This window comes from Lethenteron reissneri, chromosome 25, assembly GCF_015708825.2.
Source record: "Lethenteron reissneri isolate LAM-NWPU_2019-01 chromosome 25, ASM1570882v1, whole genome shotgun sequence".
In the NCBI taxonomy this organism is placed as follows: Eukaryota; Metazoa; Chordata; class Hyperoartia; order Petromyzontiformes; family Petromyzontidae; genus Lethenteron; species Lethenteron reissneri.
Genome location: NC_083803.1, coordinates 4,117,919 through 4,124,049, shown reverse-complemented (window position 1 = coordinate 4,124,049; position 6,131 = coordinate 4,117,919). Strand labels below are relative to the sequence as shown.

The 6,131-nt window shown below is 52.5% G+C and overlaps 1 protein-coding gene across 1 annotated transcript in view; it reads left to right on the top strand.

The window, feature by feature from the left end:
* Nucleotides 1-1,403: 1,403 nt before the first annotated feature.
* The window catches only part of LOC133347051 (uncharacterized), a 28,661-nt gene continuing 23,933 nt past the window's right edge, over nucleotides 1,404-6,131 (top strand). Inside the window, exon 1 of the mRNA XM_061558946.1 lies at nucleotides 1,404-1,505. The gene's annotated coding sequence lies outside the window, so the exon portion shown is untranslated. The remainder of the gene's footprint in view (nucleotides 1,506-6,131) is intronic.

The following is a 6,131-nucleotide window of genomic DNA, read 5'->3' as shown; positions in this document are numbered from 1 at the left end:
ACGCGGTCCGGAACCCAGGCTTCCCACACCGACCACGAGTCGTCCCCTGATGTCCCTTATATCCTACTCGGCGGAGCTAAGCCCCGCCTCTCGCCACGCCCCCTCGGGGAACCTTCTCGATAGTTCCCGAACCTCTCTCAGCAACCCGCCCGTCCTCTCCGGCCCAGATCATATCCCCCATCAGGAGTGGATGCTGATGACGTAATGGTGACTGTGCCCATTACCCTCTGGCCCCCCTGGATGGCGCTCTCTCATTACATATGTATGTTTTCAACAAGAGTCCCTGCAACCCTGATAAGAGTTAGCCATAAAGCGTTTTAAAGCATTAAATAACGTTTTAAAAAGGCAGTGCTATCTAGGCAGATGGTACCGCTCATACACGATGATGTCACTGTCCCAAATGCTGGTGCTGACATGACACAGGACACGTTAAAATGCCTTAGAAATTAAACGCGTCCTATCGTAATATTACTGAAAGCTTTCTTTGGACTCCCGACATCAAACAATTGCTGCGATCATCTGTTTGATTTTCTCTGCACGTTAAATTGCTATGAATTGTTTCCAGTGGAAACAGCTTACTTTTAAGATAATTTTTGTAGTTGTTGTAAATACCGAACTACATGGTAAAAATGTTCGTTTTAATGGGTTTATTTTTGTGTGCCCTATCCGTATGGGCTTGAACACACACGTTTCCAAGATCTGCGTCAGTACAGAGGGCAACACACCGCAAGCCCATCACTTACAGTAAAAGGAATAGCTGATGACGTGAAGGCCAACCATGCAGAAACAAGGCAATGATATTAATCTTGGCACAGTGCCTTCAAGGAGGGCAATTATTGTAATGACTTCCGGGAATATTACGCAGGGTTAACATGAAGGCATAAGGTGTGTTTAAAATAGTGCAACGACTGTCATCTGCTTCCATATTGACCTTAACGTAGATATTTTTTTCAAAGAAAGTTGGCGGGGAGAGAGAGACGGGTATATCCCACACAGGTTTAAAAAAATATTTATTCGAATTTGGCCAAGCGGCGCTGCGTCATGTCCTTGGACCCGCACTCGGAATGTCGCGAGGTCAAACCCTGAACAGGAGCCAATGCAGCCCAGTGTTACTCCTGAGTTGCCAAAATATGTAGCACATTATGAGAAGTAATTATTGACTGTTCCATGGTTCCATTAAAAAAGTGCCACCATTATTTTGAATCTCTCTTGCTGTCTCAGAGTCACCAACGGTACGGAGCATTGCCCCCTCCGCCTTTTTAGAGCAGGAAGACACGTTGCCTTGGTTTCTGAGGTTTATTATGGTAAATTTCGACATTGAGGTCTGCTACATTGAATACCAACCGCTGCTGCTGCTGCCTTTGTTTTTTCTCCCGTTGGCGTCTTGTGCGTGGGCAGCACGGGGAGCCCAGGCGGTTGCGTTCAGGGCCGTCCAGGGCCCTGGCCGCGTTGGGGAGAGACGACTCCTCCCGCTCATCCACTCGGCAGCTGCACGCGCTGGCCAGGTAACGAGCCGCCCCGGGGCTTTTGCTCGTCCACGCTCGCGACGACCGATTACGTGAACCGCTTACACTTAAATCAATTGCCGTTTCCAAGCGCGATGTTATATCTCCTATGTCTGTCCCCGACGTCGTCACCTGTGCAGTGGCATCCGCACGTTTCATTCACAATTAAAATCACAACGATGCCAAATTCTCTCGGTGCCCCGAAAATGAACGAATGCGATGCGCAAAGAGAGAGGAAATGAAGAGGTATTTAATTTTATGATTGAACCCAAATCTAAGTTTGGTGCCATGTGTATGTGTGTCTTTGTGTCCAATGTTCTTTGTATTAATCCTTAGAGCCTTCGAATGTAAATAACCCGTATTTAGAGATATAGGAACACATTGTAGACTACCTAATTAATGCTCGATTCAATACTGTTGTGCAAAAAGGACCATGTACACAACACATTTTTGTAGAACTTAGGATCTGCGATTGTGTTTCGTGCGATACTTTGCACTGGTGAGCAGACCTTGCCAGCGTGAAGAGCGGCACGTGCAGATGGCCTGATCTAACCCCTGTTGCAGACACCGCCTGTGAATGGCGCTTACTAAACATAGCCACAAACTGAAACAACCCGCGGTGTTCTTTAATTAAAACGCGATGCGCCATTGTGCACAGCACTGCCGCGAAAACAAAAAAAAACAATGCATTGGTTGTGCTGGCGTTTGGACAACCTTCCAGCAGCCGATTGACCTTTTGAAGTAGCCACCGCAGGTGTGTGCGCTTAAATTGCATGACATCGTGAATCAAGCAAGACATAAACAGATGGTGCAGTGCTCTGTGAATCGTGCAGCTTTGAGCAATTCCGTGTTGGATGCGCTAATGGTGAAAATAAGGTCGGCCAGGGGTCAGCTGCACTTTGGTTTGAGTGTGGCCAGCGATGTGTGTCCATCTTTCCTGTTGCAAGCGCTTAGCCACCTGTGCAGTTGCGTACAGTCTTTGCCGATAAGTGCTCACTTTTTCCATGTTACACGTTCCCGAGTGCTGCCCGGCATGCTTGGACTTTAAAATGTTCCATTCAAAATCCTGAAAATCCCACACCGTTTCCAAAGAACAGGAAGACTTCTCGCGCAAGCTAAAGTAGTGCTTCTAGTTGCTACATCGATGTACAGTAATCACGATTAAAAATTAAATGAATACTCTCAGTGCAATATCATATATGCTCCTTTCTACATTTATTTTCTGTGAGGTATTGAGTGGCGCAGAGGTCAGAGCTCTAGGATGGCATTGCTAAGATTCCCGGCAAAAATCTGGGTTTAAAATCTGGTCCATGATTAAACTGGATTCTCCAGCGGTATGGATTTATGGTCTCAGCCCTGTCACCACGAGCTGCAAAAAAAACCCTCTCCAATTGTATTTTACTTAATTTGACCGTATTTAAAATCTGAAAATTTCATAAATGTCATTTGACTGCATGTGCGAATTTGTCGCCTGGTGTGTGCACAAAAAGGCCACGGTGGTATTTCCCACTGTGGACGGACCTTCGCATCTCGTGTGCCCTGTTTGCGTCATGACGTGACACCAAAGCGCAATTGGAATAAGACCAGGGGGGGGGAAATGGCAAAAGAGATGAAATCACACTCGTATACCGTGCTGCCATCGTTTGTGTGCGGAATTTAATTGTGCATGTAAATGTGAAGCGACCATCATCTCCACATACGTTTGCCAAATAATTCCATGCAGGCGCTGCTTTTACGATGGGCCCAATATTGTTATCCAGCAGTCAGTCCATCAGATGAGTTTAGGTAAGGCCTGTTGGGCTAAGAAGCCCTTTTTTAATGGTAAGAAGTGTCTACTGGGTGTTTGGGAAAAAATCTACCGGTAGCTTTTTTTCTTTACACATTTACAGACACAAATTTCAGTGTGCTTCCATATGCATGGCTGGACCTGTACACGCCTCCGTTTATACGCACCAGCGATCATGCACGTTGCGCAACCTCTGCCTTTGTCGAGGTTATTATAATATATATATTATTATTAAGTTTACTATCTCTCTGCACGCTCCTGAATTTGGCGCACAACACAAAAAAAGACGGGGGTGGAGTTGCTTGCCTTGGATTATGGACCCTTGGCCTTAGCTCACGAACCGTGAATTTGTGGACGCTGCCGCTGCGGCAAATAGTGTGTTGCGACAGCCCGTGACGTCGCCAGGAGGTAAGTCTCTACGCTCAAGTCCTCCGAGCCGCCCACTCACCATGGCCAGTGTGCTCACACGGAGCTGAGGCCGGCAGCCCCTGGGGGCACACTTCAACGCACAGGGCGGCCACCATTAAAGCCTCTTATCTGAGCCTAACTGCTCTAGGCGCTGCTATCCCTTCACGCTTGTGTAATGCGGGCGGTAAACGGCCCTCCGGAGTGACGTCAGGAGGGGAGGAGGTTAGGTCACGTGGGGGGGTGAGGGTTAGGCTTAGAAGGAGGGGAACCGGAAGAGGAACGGGAGTGACTGGGAACCAGGAACAGAGAGAGGCCACGAAGGGCGAAGCGGAGGGTGGCGAGATCGCCACGAACCACGGGGGAGCGAGGATCGGCACCGTTGGCCAGCGGTGACCGACCCGAAGCAGCGAGGAGCTGCAGTCAGCAGCGGGGGCTGCACAGAGAGTCAGCAGCGGGCTGCATACAGAGTCAGCGAGCTGGTCTGCATACGGTAGCAGCCAGAGGTTCCTGCACATAGGGGTAGCAGCGGGAGTCTGCATAGAGGTAGCATGCGAGTCTGCAGGGAAAGGTGTTACAGTAGATGAAGCAGAGAGTCAGAGGGAAGAAGAAGCTATAATAGCAGTGAATAGCCGGGGGCTACAAATACAGAGTTATAACAGAGTGCCGTGTGGGGTGAAGACGAGAACCCAATAAAAGACACGAGACAGAAGGAAGTGTCCGAGTCCTTTTATTACACTGGAGTCAGAAGTGAAACGGCATGGCGAAACAACTGAGGAAAAAAGAATATTCCATCCCCGGCGTCGGCTTCATCTTCGGACGACGACGATCTTCCTCCTGCGGTCGGCTTCACTTCGGCGGAGGGAGAGATCGTGGGGGCCCGGGCGTCGAGGAGGTGGCCCCTTCGTCCGACCCATCTGCGTTGAAGGACGAAGATTTAAGATGGACCCGGATGGCGGAGCAACTGGCAACCCTAAAAACCGTCATCACAGAGTTGTGTGACCTTGTCACGCCAAGGGCGGCGTTGGAAGGTGATGGTGGTGATCGGCAGGAGCCCGGGTCGTCTTCGATGGCGCCGCCATCGGCCACGCGGCGTGAAGACGCCATCTTGGGCGTGGCGCACCACGGAAGGCGGGAAGCCGCCATTTTGGGGCCGCCGCGAGGATCGTCCGCCATTTGGCGACACAGCGTTGCAACGCCTTGCTGAACTTACCGCCGGAAGAGTCAGCGACGGACGGAAGCAAGCCAAGGAGTCGCAGTCGTCACCTTACAACCGTCAAAGAGTTCTCCATCGGGGGCGATTGGAGTGCGTTCGCCTGCAGATTTTTGGCGGCGGTACGTACGGCAAGGTGGACGGACCGCTGAGCACTGGAGGTGCTCCCGACTCTTCTTGATGATGAGTCCGTTCGTTTTTTTCGCTCTATAAAAGCTGCGAAGAAGAAAACTCTGCGAGGGGTGTTCGAGGAAATGGCGGACGCGTAACGAGCCACCGGATGACGCCCATCGCCGATTCGTGCAGCGGCAACGCGCACCTGAGGAGTCACCTGTAGCGTACAGGGGCGCCGTGTTGGAACTCGCTATGGCCGCTTACCCGGAGACGGAGCCTGACCTGCTGGAACCACTCATCTTGGGGAAGATGTTGGAGTTGTCCCGAGATCTCGGCATTCCTATGCCGGCGTGCGGTCACGAAAAACTCACGTCCCGGACGCGGCCAAGTGTTTGGACGCCCAGTTCAATCTCCGCCGCTGGAAACAGGTGACGGCGTGGAACGGGCGGTCCTGTCGTCGATGGGGGGGCGTAGGGTGGGACCCTACGAAGGCCGTGTACGTGCCGGATGCGACCGGCCCCAAAGGAGTTGTCGGCCGCCTCCACTCCGTGGCCGGCTCGAAGCGGGCCAGGGCCGCGGGCTCCGCCGCCGGCGCTGGCCGCGTCGGGACGGGTGCCCGCTGCGCGCCGCCCCGACGTCGACTGCTTCCGCTGCGGCCGTCGGGGCCACTATGCCAGGGACTGCTGGGCCCGGGTTCCGGGGCCGCCCCAGCAGGAGGCCTCGACAGCGGACGCCCAAAGAAGACCCTCCGGCACAGGCAAGTCGGTGCGCACCAGACACCCGTCAAGGCCTGACACCTCACTCATCGCCGTTGTTATGCGACGCGGATGTTGTAAAATACGGAGGCCAGTATCTGAGCCTTGTCGCTCGATAACGCAGTGGCGTAAGCTGGCTCGGCGGGTTGTCGCGGCCGCTACCGGTTCGTCACCGTACCTGGGTCCATCCAAGGGGTGGACGTACGTATTTTGGTGGATTCCGGTGCGTCCGCGACCATTATTTCGGATGTGATATTCCATCTTTTGAACATCCCACCGGGGGCCGTGAGGCCGGCTTACGCTTCTGCATCGCTGCGAACGGGGTAGTATGGGCCATCGTGGGACAGGTGGAC